The sequence below is a fragment of the Polypterus senegalus genome, chromosome 8 (assembly GCF_016835505.1).
Source record: "Polypterus senegalus isolate Bchr_013 chromosome 8, ASM1683550v1, whole genome shotgun sequence".
Classification (NCBI taxonomy): domain Eukaryota; kingdom Metazoa; phylum Chordata; class Cladistia; order Polypteriformes; family Polypteridae; genus Polypterus; species Polypterus senegalus.
The window spans coordinates 60,994,902-61,013,649 of record NC_053161.1 but is presented as its reverse complement, the minus strand read 5'-3'; the positions used below and the strand labels follow the sequence as shown (position 1 = coordinate 61,013,649).

General features: G+C 38.9%; 1 protein-coding gene across 1 annotated transcript in view; it reads right to left on the bottom strand.

Annotated features, from left to right (window-relative positions):
* Positions 1–230, bottom strand: part of hyal6 (hyaluronoglucosaminidase 6) — a 33,879-nt gene extending 33,649 nt beyond the window's left edge. The window contains exon 1 of the mRNA XM_039761152.1: positions 87–230. The gene's annotated coding sequence lies outside the window, so the exon portion shown is untranslated. The remainder of the gene's footprint in view (positions 1–86) is intronic.
* Positions 231–18,748: the final 18,518 nt, after the last annotated feature.

Here is an 18,748-nt window from a genome sequence, read left to right as displayed (position 1 = left end):
TACCTGCACTTTGTCTAATTAAAATCTTGAAATTCTTGAAAATCATTTCATCTCTATAAAAGAATGAAGCAACAAATAGCACCTACCGCTCAGTCCTAATGAACAACAGGAGACGGTGCCTCTTTCCCAACTCTTGGTTTGGGGTGAAGTTGTTCTTGTGGTTTTGGCTCCTCCTCATAGGTGGGTCTAATAATGATGAGAAAGGAGGACTCTGTTATCAAATTCTGTTGTCTGCCCCACTTGCATGCATTTTTGAAAATTGTGTAAATCTGCAGTGACTTGTACAAAATGATTAATTTAATACCTCTTAGAAAGTAATATTTGAGGAAAAATAAAAACTTTATTCATGGTTTATTCTATCCTGTTTGTAAACTACTTATATTAAAGAGCATTTCAAAAGGAATAATAAATGTATTCAATGACATTACATCCTGAAAAATTCACACTGATAAACTTGTCTCGGTCGTGACACTTTTGCAATTCATAATGTAACATAAAGTAAACTATTTTTGATCTGTTATCTGTCCATCTATCTACCCATGCATCCATCAAACAAAAACACTGTGATGGAAAGGCAACTGGTCAATAATTATTTATAGAGAAGATTTCATGTGGTAGCCACATACAGTATCTTTCTGTTCGTCATCCATCCATCATCGACTCATTGGCTAACCTGCTTACCCAGTTCATGGTTGCAGGACATTAAAGCCTATCCCAGCTGCACTTGGCACAAGGCCGGAGTTAATCCTGGACAGGCTGCCATTCCATCCATCACTGGGCACATCTACTCAGACACCCATAATTACATGTAAGAGTCAAATTTTGGGCTGACTATTAACATAATACACAGATCTTTGGGATTTGTAATGATTTTTTTAGATCACCAAATAAAAAGACTATCATAGGTAGGCAAATGGCCAAATATTTTATAGAGAAGCTTTTATGCTCCACATTTCTTCTTGATGTGATTTTTAACAATTTGGCACTCCAACCACTGTGTTGAATGGCTGCACTTGGTTCATCATGTGGTGGGTGCGGCAATGAACTGTAATCAGCACATGCTGCCACTTTATAGATATTCTTCTTAAGAGAGATTGGGGGCATGCACTGATAAAGCACATTGCTGAACCCACCACACGATGACCCAAATCAGGATCCCAAATTAGGACCCGAGTTCAGTCGTGCAATGAGTGACACCTCAGCGCCAAACTAGTTTGAATGGAATGGAACAGTGTAAGGTTTTTTACAGTTAATATATATTAATTCTTCATTCTTTTGAGACACGCAAAAAGAACTTGAAATTTGTTATAATTGACATATCTCACAATTAATACTTTAGAGCACTGGTCTTTGGTTCAAATGGTGACACAGTAGTTAGCTGTTGTCTCACTTGTCCATGCACCTCAGTTCACTCCTTAGTTCAGACACAATCTGTGTGAAGTTTGCATGTTCCTCTGGGTAGATATTCTCATGTTTTTTTGTTTTTCCCACTGTATCCAAATTAAATTTCTTCTGAGTTAACTCTCGATGCCTAAATAACCCTGCTCGATTGTCAGCAAGATTGACACAACTTTTAACAGGAGATTTGCTCCTTGCATCTTTTTCCTTTTTTGTGTTCACACTTTCCTTACAGATCACAAAGACCTGTGTTTTGGATTTGAAAGCAACTATTAACAGGCCTTGTGTAAGCGAGTACAAGTGTACTTTGTGATGGGCTGACACTTTTTGCATAGCAGGTCCCTGCTTTGCCCATAGTTCTGTTAAGGTGGTCTCTGGCTCCCTGCAACTTTAAACTAGAAAAGATGATTTAGGCTTTGTTGTCAGTTGGGAGGCACTATTGGCCATCCCTGCACCAAATAAGGCCTGACAGAATCAAAAATAAATAAAAAGAAAGGCTTTATTTAAAAAAAATAAAGGAAACTGCAGAGGGTTAACATTTAGATAAGCACAATACTGAAACAACAAAGAGAAAAAAATGAGCCTGCTTTTCATTGGGTCATTGTACACAGGATTTATCCTTGTTGTGGTGTGAAATTTTGCATATAAATTGATAAATATTTTGAATGTCTTTATTTGTATGGTTAAGTACCCCCATCTCCTTTTAGGACTGAATCTCTTTGTAAATTTATGACAGGGCTGGGGGAAGTGCCTAAAACAAATTTGGACAGTGATTCTCTGCAGGACGCTCAGTCAGCCCCCACAGGAAAGCCAGACTGCCTAGCTGGCAAGTTTTACCTTAACAAATGGTTTTGGGGGCAGGTCTGAGGGTTTTCTGTCCTCTCCATTGGTCTGAAGTATGGCTGTTTGGAACTGTCTTGTATCAAAAGCCTTTAAGTACCACAACACCCTATTGGCTGTAGGGGTTGGACAGAAAACCTATAAATTTGCTTGCTTTACCTCGCTCTCTCTCTCTTACCAAAATTATGAAAGACCATCTCACACACCATGAACTGTAAAAGACAACACAATGAAGAGCACTGCTCCACAGCCAGATTGAGATAGGCATGCAGCCTGTGCTGAAGAAAGCTGACCACAAGTGATTCCTTAACTAGAGACATTTTAAGTAACTAACAAGTTTTTGTGCCACCTGAAACTACACATCACCCTTTATCAGGTTGTATGGTTGCCAATATTCAAATGTACTTTGCATATTGTTATTATTTATGAATATTGTCAATAATACATTATTTAAAGTGTAACTTAACTGCTGCTTGTCTTTTACTACACCTAATTGCCTGAGGTTATAAATGTAGAAGGGAAAGTAGGGAGAAGTTGTATAGTACAATACCTTATAAACGGTGGTAAGTCTGTGAGATCTGTGGCATTCTGACAAAGGCTACATATTAATAATACAAAAGGGGAAAGTAGAGTAATATATTACTCTACCAAGACAAAACAACCCCTAACCAGTTTGTGCAGTCAAAGATAATTTACTAACAATTAACACATTTACTAATAATCTTGCCTTTCTCATGAATTAGGCTCCCATTGTTAATGCCAGAGGAGCTTTTGCCAAAACTTATCCTTCCAATTCGAGGTCTTCTGTTTTTTTGAGGGTTCTAAGCCTCATCCATAAATCACTTTTGGGTTGACCTTGTTGACCACTTTCAGGGTCAGGCTGCCTGCTAAACCGTCCTCCTATAACACCCATTGGTGACCACAGGTGTCTTGAAAGTTCTCAGCCCCAGGTTACTATTTGAAGGTCCAAACAAGTTCACAGGGCCCATCTACTGGGCCGATGTCTACAACAGCCCTTCTATTACATTCATGTTCCTGGAATATCTAATTCTGCAGTTCCTTCCATTTTGAAAAGACCAAAATCTTTCAGTAATGGCACATCTGTTACAGTGGCATGGCCACCAATGTAATCATTGCACTTCCAATGGAAAATCTAATAGGCTCTCATAAATTGACAACACTCCCAGTCCTGACCAGTCACAGACGAAAAAGTGGGGTCAGTGGACAATGGCCATGTAAGCACAAGGAGAGCACACACTCCACATAGAAGACCCTCCAGCCAATTGTTAAACAGGAGTCCTCAAGGAGTTAGACACAATTGTGTTTTCCATGTTTTCAATTCTTTTCTGAATGCCCATTCAGGTGGATTAAATATGAATATAGTATAGTTTAAAATTGTCTACACAGCAGCAGCAGCAGCAGCAAGTAAGATAAAGAGTGACAAGTGGTCAAAATGCTGGCATTATAGAAAGAGTAATCTATGTACATGTCTGCTTCTTTCTCCATATGTTGAGTGAGTGTTTCCTTAACACATGATAATGAATTTGTGCACAAAACTGTAAACTTGTGTTATTCCAGCTTCTTCAAAGTTCTAATGCATACTGTAATGACAGATTCTAAAATGTTTTTCTTTTTTGTTTTCTCACCCTTACAGATCTGATTTCCTCAAAAGCAATGCAATCCTCATCTAAATGACCTCTTCTGACAACTACACTCCCAGAGGAAGTGCTCTGAGTTTTTTTAGGTCTCCTGTTTAAACATATGGTCTTCATCATTAACAGCAGTAAGTAAATAATTGTGCTACAACGCTATAAAATACTAGTTTTAACTTGAGAATTCGACTAATAAGTGTAGCTCTTCTGGATTATTGAAAGGTTATATGAACAAAAAAGTATTTTAATGTTTCTCATATATTTAAACCCAGTTTTAATGGTTTTATTGCTGGATCTTTTCCACGTTACACTTGCCTAAGCTTACTGGCTCACTTCGGGACCAAATTCTAAGCTACTGTGACATCAATCTTACTTAAAATGATGTAATTTTCTACAGAGACTGTGATCACAAATGTGTTGTGATGAATGCACAGCACATTTTTCTGCTTTCTTGTTGCGACAGAGTTCAGCAGGGGATTTGTTGGATAACCTGGAAAATCTGGCACAAATTAAGCATTGTATTTGTTTCACAGTGGCCTCTTCAAAGTATGCCACTACAAAATTACTACAGGATGTCAGTGGATGCAAAGAAACAGCAGAGCTCCCTGTTCAGTTATGAGTGCTTCCAGTTGCAGTTATGAGTGCTTCCAGTTGGACAAGGATGAAAAAATGTGGGCCATCCCAAAAATGTAGCATTAGTGTCTGATAGAAAACACTCAGTTTATTACAAATAAGTATATACCATAATAATCTGAGACAAATTTGTAGGGAAAGCCAGAGTCTTTCCTGGTGGCATCAGTCATAACATAAGAACTAGTCCTCGTTAGAACTAGTTTAAAATGACCAACTAACTCAACACATGTAAGTTTGAGAAATGGGGAGAAAAAAACAGAGTGTTGCAAAATAAACCAACACAGACACATGGAGGACATGGAAACGCCACACATTCAGTGACTTCCAACAGACAGATGCTGGAGCCAAAAAGCAGCAGGGATAACTACCATGCCACCCTATTACATAGAAACGTTAGGGTTAGGGTTAGGGTTTAAATTAAAAATCAGATCTTTAGAGATTACCTTAACCAATATAAATGAATCACAGATAAATTCTTCTGAATTTAGGAAAAGCTGAATGCTATGACAAGAGGTTAAAATTTTAATAGTGCAGCATTGGAGAAATGTGTAGGAAGGGAGAAACATTTTTATAGCGACACCATTCATACTACAAGTTCAGAATGGTTCTCAGCTAATCCTCAATTAAAGTCTGAGCTGGTTGCATTTAAATGGCCCACCACAAAAAGCCGACTGACTGACTGACTTGGTTTTTACTTATGGTGATCTACTATATTATGCCTATGCATTAACACTCACATGGGATGAATGTGGAATATTTTTCCTGTATACCCTATGTGACAATAGATAGAGCTATACCAGTGCTTAACCCGACACTGACAGACGCAGGAGGCACACTTATAAAAGCACTAACTTTTCATTTTCTTCCCTCGTGGAGAATGTCTTCCACATTCCCATGAGCCCACAACACAGTCCAATAACGATCACAATTCCTTAACTTTCTTTTTCTCTTTTCTCCTCCATTCCTCCCAGCAAGCTTCGTCTCCCTCCTCCCAACTCTGGCTCTGGCTCCCCAAGTAGTGGCTACTGGCGCCTTTTATAAGGCACACAGAAGTGCTCCATGTGCTTGTTGACCTAATTCTGGCAGCACTTCTTTGTGTGGCGGCATAGCTGCTCTCCAAGGCATAGCAGCAGCTGCAGCACCCCCTGGCGGTGCCCCTGGATCCCAACAGGGCTGTATCCAACTCCATCTCCCATGAAGCCCTGCAGGAGTCCAAGGCACCACTGCAACCTATGGGAGTTGCCATCTAGCATCCCGGGGAAGGAACTGTTTTGGCCACGGTAGCTCCCCTGGTCCTCTCAGTGAAGAGGGGTCCTGGCCGTCTGTGACACCTATTATTCCTTCTTATTTCTTCTCTTAAGGTTACACATTGAAAATTAATTGTTACTGTAATTTTATTGTAATTAATTATTTAATTAGAGCAATTTTGACTAGAACAGGCCATTCTGCCTAACAGGCTTGTCCGTCCTGTTCACCTAGATTGTCCAAAATAACATCAAGTCGAAATCTGAAGATCCCTAAAGAATTCTATTTCTTATTTCTTAGTTGAATTCCTATTATGTGTATTGTGATATTAGTTTATTTCCTTTCTTACCATTTTCTCTGAGTTTGTGATTACTTAAATTTTATTTACTCTACCATATGTAATGTTGATTTGCATTATTTTTCTTTTTCATGCCTCTGTCATACAATTATTTGTGTGAAATACACACTTGGGTTCTTTATTGTTTACATCAATCCATTCATTATCCAACCCGCTATATCCTTACTACAGAGTCACGGGGGTCTGCTGGAGCTAATCCCAGCCAACACAGGGCGCAAGGCAGGAAACAAACCCTGGGCCCGGCACCAGCCCACCGTAGGGTGTACACACACTCACCCACACACCAAGCACACACTAGGGACAATTTAGAATTGCCAATGCACCTAACCTGTATGTCTTTGGACTGTGGGAGGAAACCGGAGAACCCGGAGGAAACCCACGCAGACACAGGGAGAACTCCACGCAAGGCAGCTCCACACTGCGCCATCGTGCCGCCCTTATTGTTTACATTGTAATTTAATTGTATTATTGCTTACATCTGTTCTTACCTTTTCTTTCATTTTTAGATGTGTTCACATATCATGTGATGAGTGACTACTGCCTTTGTCGTCACACTGGTCTGCTTGCAAGGAACAAGTTGGCTCCACAGTGGACTGGATTTTATTGAAATCTGCAACACTTATTCTTCAAGAAACTTTGTCAGTTCAGTTTCAAAGTATCATTTTTGTTGTAATACCAAGAGGAGAGCTTGGTTTACAAAGTTTTGAAATTTCAAAAACACCCATTGAAAGGCACTAACAAATTTTGTGTCTACCTTAAAACAGAACAACATTCTGTGTGACGTCAAATACGGATTTGTTTACAATTTGAAATTATTGTGAGAAATTTACTTTAACGTGTGTTTTTCTTGTATATTCCTCTTTTACTCGACCAATAGCCAATTGGAAGTTGAGGTAAGTTAACCATAAAAGTAAAGTTGTTTATCAAATAATGAATGTAAGAAGAATGGAATGGGCTTTAGGATGAACAGTACAACTGAGTTGTGTGTTCAAACTTGTGTGTAGTTGCACCTTGTCATTTTTAATATGCCACCACAATAACAATCTCAGGGACAAATGCACATGTGGTTGGAAATGCAATGATCTGCGGTACTGCAGGAACAAGCAGGATGTTTCAGATTAACAGAGGAATAAGATGCAGATAATCAATATTAATTTGGACTTACATATACAGTAGAAATGCTTTTTTGCTCTTTTATATCAGTTGCTCTTTTCATAATTGGTGGTCTGTTGTTGTTTTCTGAACATGCAAAATGGCCACATGGTAACAACTATTGTGATATCAGTGTGAATCCTGTTCTTGGAGGGTGCGTGTGTGCATTCACAGAGGCACTGTATGTTGTCATAATGGCCAATTTTGATGAAAGAGAACACCAAGTCCAGTTAAGATCATCAAAATCTTAAAATGTTCTTATTCTTATTGGAGAACTTTCAGTCTATAGCCTTGGGGAGTTTGGTTAGTTTTGCTGGATACTGTTTTGTCTGGGTAGAGTGCTTTCCCCTTTTGTATTATTAATATGTAGCTTTTGTCAGAATGCCTCAGATCTCACAGACTTACCACTGTTTATGAGGTATTGTAACTTCTCCCTACCTTCCCTTCTACATTTATAACCTCAGGCAATTAGGTGTAGTAAAAGACAAGCAGCAGTTAAGTTACACTTTAAATAATGCATTATTGATAATATTCATAAATAATAACAATATGCAAAGTACATTTGAATATTGTCAACTGTACAACCTGATAAATGGTGATGTGTAGTTTCAGGTGGCACAGAGACTTGTTAGTTACTTAAAATGTCTCTAGTTAAGGCATCATTTGTGGTCAGCCTTCTTCAGCACAGGCCGCATGCTTGTCTCAATATGGCCGCCTAGCTATGCTCTTCATTGTGTTGTCTTTTACAGTTCATGGTGTGGGATGGTCTTTCATCACTTTGGTAAGAGAGAGAGAGAAAGGGATAAAGCAAGCAAATTTACAGGTTTTCTGTTCAACCCCTACATCCAATAGGGCGTCATAGTACTTAAAGGTTTCTGATACAAGACAATTCCAAACCGCCATACTTCAGACCAGTGGGGCAGAGAATACCTTTCATACCTGCCCCCAAAACCATGTATTAAGTTGAAGCTTACCAGCTAGGTAGTCTGGCTTTTCTGTGGGGGTTGATTGAGAGATTCCTGCACTTCCCCCAACCCTGTCGTAAAAGTCCACTATCTTGACTTAGTCCTAAAGGGGTGGGAGGGTTAACATAAATGCTTCTTACTAATGAAATACTAATATCACATTGCTTTGCCTAAGTTACAAATAAAGACATACAAAATATTTATCAACTTGTATGCAAAATTTAACACCACAACAGATACTACTTAAAGGCAAGTTGAACACAAAGCATTACTACTGACCCCACTGCAAACAAGAAATGAAAAAATAAAAATAAACCCAACTTTACCATTGACTTGGTCAGATACTTTGTTGGTGCACTTAGCTTGTGATGGAACAGAGCAAACCCTATTTGTTCCTTCTGGTGTTCATGTATTGGCATTGGCCAAGTGCCCTTGTTTCATCTTTTAATTTAGCCATTTCTCTGTGATTAGCAAAATGAAACAAATGTTTTTGAACATTTACTGTGATAACAGATAGCTGTTATACTGAAAAATGAGCACTGTGAAAAAGAATCTTCATTTTTTATAGAAGAGGTAAGACATAATTAATGGTTGAGTATCTTCTTAGTTAACAAGGTTCAAAAATTGTTGCCATTAGACATTTATAAATGAAAAACCAGTGGGTGGATGTGTGTGTGTGTATGGAGCAGTGTGCTCTGCTCACACTCAACCACAGCCAATAGATAGCGCATATGTGCACTTTTACATTTTTTCAGCACTTCCATGCATCTCAGTTCTCACTACAAAAGATGTGTGTGTGTATGGAGCAGTCCTCTTTGCTTACGCACAACCACGGGAGTTGGTGTGTTGGCATGAGTTGGTGTGAATTCTGTGGAAGATGTAGAAGCTTATACAAGTGTGACTTGCATTTGGTGAGATGGCGCATGCATGGACCTTTCATTTTTTTCTGCACTTGCATGCACCTCACTTAGGCAAGAGGAAAAGAGGAAGCCTAAGAGAAGGTTTATGGATGTGGTGAGAGAAAACATGAAGGTGATGGGTGTTTCAGAGCAAGATGCAGAGGACAGAAGATATAGAACAAGATGATCCGCTGTGGCAACCCCTAATGGGAGCAGCCAAAACAAGAAGAAGAAGCTTGCATGCGCCTCAATTCTCGTTCAACCCAAGCAGACAAACTCAGCTTTGTGGTACTGGCACGTTGTATGTTTACACAACAAACTACCAGACATTTACCTGACACTGGCTCTAGCCTGTCCCACTCAATTTGTGCCACAGCTGCACTCGACAACAAGTCCGTCTCAGACAAGATACAACCTGTCCCAGCTCACTTAGCTGACACCTCTGCAAGTTCACCAATATAGTAGAAATACTAGAGTTTTTGGGTTGTTTTATGTTCTGAAGACCACACACAACTAGTAATGTCATATTGCTTTGCATTTCTGTTATTAAAATTGAAGCTTTTGCATAATTTTGTATAATTTAGGGTAATTTGTTTACAGGGTGTTTATGTGTCAGATTGCTTAGCCCCTTATTTGTGTAGGCTTTCTCAGGAGACTGTGTCCTTGTGTGAATTTCTTGTTGGGTTAATTAGTGAGGAAACTGGTTCAGTGTGTGCCCATTGTTGTACCCTGTGGTGATTGGACATCCCATACACGCCTAGTCAGTGCCATGCAACTAAACTGCTTCAATTTTCTGAAACAATAAGGCTAAAGTGCAGTCTCATTAACTTGTTTTATAAATTGATGTATTCATAATGTCTATGTTGAGAAGACACAAGAGGGCACTCTTGTAACGTTCCCACGAAAAAGTAAAAAAAAGCCCTTTTGTTTTCCCAAGAATAGACACAAGAGAGAGAGAAAACTCAAGGAATAAGTAAAACAGAAATGGAAAACAGAAAAATTGCAGCTTCTTAGGACCTGAACAATTTGTCCACTGACCCTAATAACACAACTACACTTGCCCCACCTCATGCTGTTCTCCTAAATAATTTCTTCACCTCCCATCTATCTCTTTCACTCAGACCTGCTTTCCCTTTCTTCAACCAGTTAAGCACTCTGCCCATATCCCCCATCTGCAAACTCAATAAGCCTACATTCAGTTTTAAATAAAGTTTTGAGGTCACCTCCCAAAAGATCCCAAAATCAATTCCAGAATCAGGTGCAGGTCTACATTTGGACAAGGGGCAATATGCTAAAGCTCTCACTAGCAGCCATTGATATCCTTGCACTTCAGTGCTTTTCTATCATCAAGATCCCATATGTTCCTGCTTGGCACTTGGTATTTCTTATATTGTGATTAACTCACCAATACCCTTGATTTTATCTTCTTGCTGGCAAAGGATCGGGCATTCTTGCCAGTCAGTGGGTCAACTGCCCTCTAACATACCAGGAAGGCATTATCTTTTTTAATGTAGGACCTTATTCTGTCCTCTTTTACTAGAACCCTTAGCCTTCCTGGGTAAATACTGTGCATACACGCAGCCTCCATGGTGGGGCCTGTTTATTTTTACCTACATGACACCAAACATCTTGCGTAAAATAATCAGATGACAAATCATAAAGGGTTGGGGCACCTAGGTGCACCTGATGTAACTGAGAGATATTTCAAGTCAAAATTACACAAAATAATTTGCAAGATTGCATTCTACAGACAAGAATCTTCTTCAGACTGACTCCAAGACGGTGACAGAGTCGGTTTTCAGGATTTGTAAGTCGGAACTGAAGTCGGAGTTGGAATGTCCATCAATCATCTGTTCTGCAGAGAGGGGAAGAGAAAAGATATTAAGCAACAGCGTCACCCTGTGGCTCGGAGTGCAACTACCAGTAGATGTGCCCTGATATCGTCTCCCATATGCACGTGTGTGACACTTGTTAACCATACTGGAGGTTTTTTCTCAGAAAATCAGAGCATATAGAAACAGGAGTAAGGAAAACATCAGGTAAGCTGATTTCTGTTTTTTGTTAAATAGAATGACATCCTATATTTTAATAATTCTTGTTTATTATGGTGCCAGAGATATCCTTTGCATAGTCATATACTGTACTGTATATGACAACACTACTACTACCACTACAACATCTACAATGCATATGTTTCTTATTGTTCTTTTTTGTATGACCCTGTAAAAGCTTTTTTGACCAGTATTTCCAAAAGTTAGTTGGTCCATATGACAAACCTTTAAGAAGCTGTTTAAGTTAAAAATTAAAAAATACCACTTAAGCTTTTACAAGTTAGCCGGAAGCTACTTACAGCACACACTGTCTTGAGCATTGCATCTTTGCTTCTGAAGGATACAGTATATGAAAATTGGGTGTTCTTGATCTTAAGGAGGGCATGTTATCTTCTGTACCCCGACACTGAAAATATTACAACAACATTTATTCCAATTTGTTGTTGGATACTGGTTATGTTGTATTGGCTTTCCTCCAGTTATATTTTTCAGGTCATCTAGGCCTTCTTTAAGCTGCAGACACACTAATAGAGTAAGTTAATTTAAATAAAAATACATAAGCTTTTGTTTGTCATAAAATAACAACAGTATATTTATGTTATTGACATGGATGTTTTACTTTTTTACTTAGCATATGCAATTCAATAGAACTATGGAATAACTTAACACAATACATCTAGCAGAATTTAGTGTTTGCATTCAGGTACTTATAATCTGTAAATCATTTTGAATGAAATTGTCTATTGCATACAAAATACAAATGATGCACGTCTTGCAAGGTTTTAATGGAAAGACTTATTTGCTTATTCCACTGCTGAAAGCAATATCCATAATTTTGCTATAAATTCCATTCAGTCACTAAGTGATTGTGCATTTCATGTCTTAAACCTTTCAGTTATTTGCCTCATCTTACCATTGGCCTACTTAGATTCCTATTGGCTGTCTGGAAACGTTTCTGACTATAAGTGCCAACTATCACTTTCAAGTTTTCAAGTTTAGTTTTAAATTTATTCTCATGGGCGTATAGTACAACATTCTCCCCAGAATAGTTGACAAAGATATACACAACAAGCAGCGTGTGACATATTATATACTCTATATATTTTTACAACATATATTTGTATTTGTTTATATAGGTTATGTACATGCATGCATACATATTGTCACACACGAGAGCATTGAGTTCTGGGTATGACTAAAAATATGGGGAAGGTTTTGGATGTAACATTACCATCTAAATACATTATGCACATAAACTCCACATTCATGTATAAGACAATAACTACTGTAAATATGCAGTGTTTTTCAATATTTCCATTTTCTTTAGAATGGAGAAGACCCCCTGGAAGACTACTGACACTGTTCGCTCCACCACTTCCACTTTCTCTGTTTCAAAACCCCTCAATACAGGAAGCCCAGGACCAGAATTCAGATTGGAAGTTATTTTCAGGATTTAAGAAGCCATCACATTGCCTGTACTGACATATTCTCATTACTCTGCAGTTGATTTGCATAAATCCAACTCGGACATTAAATGGGTAAACTACCTAAATCTTTCTCTTTTTTGTTTCCTTTGTTTGACAAAATATACTGTGAATGAATGAGAGCAAGACCAAAAAAGGGTATGGGTCCCATAGGATGCTGTGTTTAATGTCCAGGTTTTTCAAAAATATATTAAAGAAAAATAATAATAATTCAGTTGTCTCACTGGGCTTGCTTAGTATCTTGAGGATTTGGTGCTTCTTATTGCAGATCTGACCTCTGTGGAAGCAAGCCCTTTTGGGTATATAGGGGAGCAGCACCAGAAGGTGCTAAAGCAGCATGGGAGTGATGACAGTTTTCATTCTACTCTATTCTAAATGTGAAAATAGAGAAACAGAGACTGTGCATCCTCTTTAGCCGTGAGACACTCCCCAGCACATATGTTTGACAATATATACTGTACATACGCAGTATTTTTGAAGTTGCAATATTTTTTACAATATATGACGGTCTTTTCAGTAAATTTACTACCTGTAGATAGATCTGTTTTTAGCCATTTACCAATGATTTTCTGTGTTGTTTATGTTTTCATACGTATGTTTTATTTTTTATCACTGTTTTATTGATATCATCATACATTTGGATCATTTTGATTTTATCGTGAGTAACACCTTTGGTACAGCGATCTTGTGTATTAGCAGCTGCACCACTGCTGGTTTTCTAAATGGCTCTGTTGCATGTCACAGCATGGCTATGTAAGATGGCATGGCATCACATTTTTAGGATTCAGACATTTTGCATCATTTTGCGCATGGTAATTTTCTTATTCTTCTGTGTGCTTTTGGTTTCAGAATTCCCTTGCTTGCTTTCTGGCTAACATTTCTCTCAGAGGTTTTTTGAATTGACAATTGATATTTCAAAGCTCTTCCTGATATTCCCAACCTTTCTGCTTGCCTCTGTCTTTGCTTTCTGACATTTAACGATTGTTTTTCTTTAGTGTAATTGTTTCTCCCAACAAATCTTTTAGTATCTTTTAGTCATTTTAACCATCCATCCCTGGTTAGAGGCTTTGTTTTTTTTTTTTGCATTCAGTATGCGTGTTTCCCTAATCCTAATAACTTCATCCATCCAACCATTATCCAACCCGCTATATCCTAACTACAGGGTTACGGGGTTCTGCTGGAGCCAATCTCAGCCAACACAGGGCACAAGGCAAGAAATAAACCCCGGGCAGGGTGCCAGTCCACCGCAGTCCTAATAACTTGTTTACTGTAATTGAACAAAACAACAGGTATTGAAAAACACATACACACGCCTTTAGATTTCTCTTTGCAACAACAGACTCATCATTTGTCCCAGAGTAACACATTTACAAAGGTTGTAAAGATTCTTTTAAATCTCTCTATATATAAAATCCAACGTCTGTCTGTCTGTCTGTCCACTTTTCACGAGAGAACTACTTTAGTTTGCTTGAACATTCAGGTTGATTCTGCGACTTCTCTCTCTTTTACACTATGTATCATAGTTCACTTGTGGAACCGATTTATTTGCACAAATCCGAGAAACACAAAGCGGATTGAGATTTGTGTACTTTACCTCCGCTTAACTACGAACAAGAGAACTACTTAACAGATTTAGATCAGGCTTTTTTCTCTAATTTGCTTGAAGATTCCAGTTGATTTTGTGACTTCTCTCATTGTGCTAAGAATCATAGTTTGCTTGCAGGCGAGATATATTTGAGCCAATCCAAGACAGAGGCTACAGGCCGAGGAGAGGGGGAAGCGTGATGTCAGGAGTGGGGAGTATTAAAGAAGGTGAAGTACTCAGCACATCATATTTGCCTGTCCCATTATGTCTTTTTTCTCTATATGTGATACTCATCCTAAGAACATAAAAATTCACACTATCACATTTTACTTATATTTACTGTATCACACTTACAGTGAATGAAACACAGCAAAGTGACGAATTGTGTTCTTGTTGTTGTGGTCTATGCATCAGGAAGTATAGATCACATGACTCATTGTGGCCAGCCTTCATTGTTGAGCAATACTGCACAGTGCGTTCCTTATAAGTATCCAAAGAAGTCACCAACTTCATTTACAACAATCACAACATGACTCCCCTCTGACACCATGATAATTGGTGCAATGATATTGACAGTACAGTAGCTGCATGCAGTAGTGGCCATGTTGCAAATGCAGTGCTAAACTGTAAATAGCTAGATGGATAATAAATCACTGTAGCTGCATGCATAATCAAGAATGGTCATCTAATAGAACAAGACCCAACAATCAAAGAGCGATCCTCTCCTGAGAAGTGCTAGGTTCCATCATGCGCGCACACCAGAGGAGTGCCTAAGGTATGTGGTAGCACTCTAGGAAGACAGGGGGTGCTATTGTTATTGGTCTTGTCACCTTTTTCCCTCACAGCCTCAAGAAACTGCCCCTTGAGGGCAACAAAGCCAAGGAAACCCTGCCCCTTCTAGTTTGCTCAGTATAAATGAGCTGTGCTCAAGGAAGGCTGTGTCTCATTTTGCACCTGACCTCGCAGAAGAGAAAGAGTCTTGCTAAAGTGACCAATTTAAAAGGGCAGCTGGCAATATAGCACCATCGAGTACATTTTTTATTTGAAGTTTTTGATTTTTTGCTTGAATTAAAAGGGGTTAATCTAATTTGCCCAGCCTCATCATTCACCCCACTACAGTTCTTACAATTGTTCAAAGCAGCAAAGACATCTGATTGTTATAAGGAAATGTTCCCCACAAGCATGGTTCTCTGGGGGATCATGAGCCTCATGTTTTCCCTGGGATGTAGCATTCTATGGCTAGTTGGTTTTATAGAGTTTTAACACAAACTTCACTACTTATTTCAGTAAATAACAATTATGAAATTAAAACAAATTATGAGGGAGCAATAACATAACCAACTTTATTTCAATGCTAAATTCTTCATATTGCCTGGCGAGTATTCCAAACTCTATTACTCCCTTCTGGAAACCAAACTGGGTACAAGCAAAGAGATATACCTCCAAAAAAAGTGCAACACAGAAAACTGCAGTACCTTCCTAGTGATAAAATGCAGGGGTGCATAGATACTACCATCTAGATATACTGAAGAGAGTTCCCCGCATGACTGGAAAGCTTCTCAGAGGCGAAGCAGAAATGTGGGAGATGTGTTATGCATTTACCACAGAAACTTTATTCACAAATTTCAGAATAAACCAAAATTACTATATGACTTCACAAACACGACCACATAATCTGTTTTATGTTTGGCCAGTGCCACAGGCATCTCCCAAGAGCCTGCTGTCCTTAGAAAATGTTTCTTTGGACCTATTTACCTTTTTCTATCAAAAGATTTGAAAATATAATTCTCATAATGACAAAGCAGACTATAGATGAAACATTATTTTTGTAAACCTCTTACCATGAAAGCTATTATCTTGCTACTGTATTACTTAAATTAAGCATAATTTACTAATAACATTTTATTTGATTAAGTTTAGAGGTGATACTAGTGTCACTATAAATCACCCTGACTTGGAAACTAACAAAGGAAGAAATACTTTCTCAGCCTCTACAATTTGATTTTTTAAGCATATTTAAAACTTGAAGACAAAGTGCTTAATACGGCTACATCAGAATTTCAGAGTTCTGAGTTCAGATTTACATTTATGTTTGTTTCCTTAGAAGACATTTCTATCCAAATTGCCTTACAAAAGAGGTCAACATAATTGAGTAAACATCAGTCTGTGGAACTGTTTAGGTGCAGATCCAGTTTGGTCAATGTTTGTGTGAAGTTTGCACATCCTTCCCATGTCCATGTCTTTATACTCTGGTTTTCCTACATATGCCATAGATATGAAGATTAGGTGTAATTAAAACACTCAATTGTCCCCTTGCAGATTTGTATGTGAGCATGCATTTCAAATAACTGTCACCCTGGCTGGGGTTGGTTCCTGTTATACACCCAATGCTGCTGCCACAGGAAGACAATGGATAGACAGACATACTTTTTATTTAGAAAAATATATAGATATAAATAGTATATATAGTGTATATATATATATACAGTGGTGTGAAAAACTATTTGCCACCTTCCTGATTTCTTATTCTTTTGCATGTTTGTCACACAAAATGTTTCTGATCATCAAACACATTTAACCATTAGTCAAATATAACACAAGTAAACACAAAATGCAGTTTTTAAATGATGGTTTTATTATTTAGGGAGAAAAAATCCAAACCTACATGGCCCTGTGTGAAAAAGTAATTGCCCCCTTGTTAAAAAATAACCTAACTGTGGTGTATCACACCTGAGTTCAATTTCCGTAGCCACCCCCAGGCCTGATTACTGCCACACCTGTTTCAATCAAGAAATCACTTAAATAGGAGCTGCCTGACACAGAGAAGTAGACCAAAAGCACCTCAAAAGCAAGACATCATGCCAAGATTCAAAGAAATTCAGGAACAAATGAGAACAGAAGTAATTGAGATCTATCAGTCTGGTAAAGGTTATAAAGCCATTTCTAAAGCTTTGGGACTCCAGCGAACCACAGTGAGAGCCATTATCCACAAATGGCAAAAACATGGAACAGTGGTGAACCTTCCCAGGAGTGGCCGACCAACCAAAATTACCCCAAGAGCGCAGAGACGACTCATCCGAGAGGTTACAAAAGACCCCAGGACAACGTCTAAAGAACTGCAGGCCTCACTTGCCTCAATTAAGGTCAGTGTTCACGACTCCACCATAAGAAAGAGACTGGGCAAAAACGGCCTGCATGGCAGATTTCCAAGACGCAAACCACTGTTAAGCAAAAAGAACATTAGGGCTCGTCTCAATTTTGCTAAGAAACATCTGAATGATTGCCAAGACTTTTGGGAAAATACCTTGTGGACTGATGAGACAAAAGTTGAACTTTTGGAAGGCAAATGTCCGTTACATCTGGCGTAAAAGGAACACAGCATTTCAGAAAAGAACATCATACCAACAGTAAAATATGGTGGTGGTAGTGTGATGGTCTGGGGTTGTTTTGCTGCTTCAGGACCTGGAAGGCTTGCTGTGATAGATGGAACCATGAATTCTACTGTCTATCAAAAAATCCTGAAGGAGAATGTCCGGCCATCTGTTCGTCAACTCAAGCTGAAGCGATCTTGGGTGCTGCAACAGGACAATGACCCAAAACACACCAGCAAATCCACCTCTGAATGGCTGAAGAAAAACAAAATGAAGACTTTGGAGTGGCCTAGTCAAAGTCCTGACCTGAATCCAATTGAGATGCTATGGCATGACCTTAAAAAGGCGGTTCATGCTAGAAAACCCTCAAATAAAGCTGAATTACAACAATTCTGCAAAGATGAGTGGGCCAAAATTCCTCCAGAGCGCTGTAAAAGACTCATTGCAAGTTATCGCAAACGCTTGTTGCAGTTATTGCTGCTAAGGGTGGCCCAACCAGTTATTAGGTTCAGGGGGCAATTACTTTTTCACACAGGGCCATGTAGGTTTGGATTTTTTCTCCCTAAATAATAAAACCATCATTTAAAACTGCATTTTGTGTTTACTTGTGTTATATTTGACTAATGGTTAAATGTGTTTGATGATCAGAAACATTTTGTGTGACAAACATGCAAAAGAATAAGAAATCAGGAAGGGGGCAAATACTTTTTCACATCACTATATATATATATATATATATATGGGTGGCATGGTGGTGCAGTGGGTAGCGCTGCTGCCTCACAGTAAGGAGACCTGGGTTTGCTTCCCAGGTCCTCCCTGCATGGAGTTTGCATGTTCTCCCCGTGTCTGTGTGGGTTTCCTCCGGGTGCTCCGGTTTCCTCCCACAGTCCAAAGACGTGCAGGTTAGATGCATTGGTGATCCTAAATTATCCCTAGTGTGTGCTTTGTGTGTGGGTGTGTGTGTGCGTGCCCTGCTGTGGGCTGACACCCTGCCTGGGGTTTGTTTCCTTCCTTGAGCCCTGTGTTGGCTGGGATTGGCTCCAGCAGACCCCTGTGACCCTTTAGTTAGGATATACCAGGTTGGATAACGGATGGATGGATGGATGGATGGATGG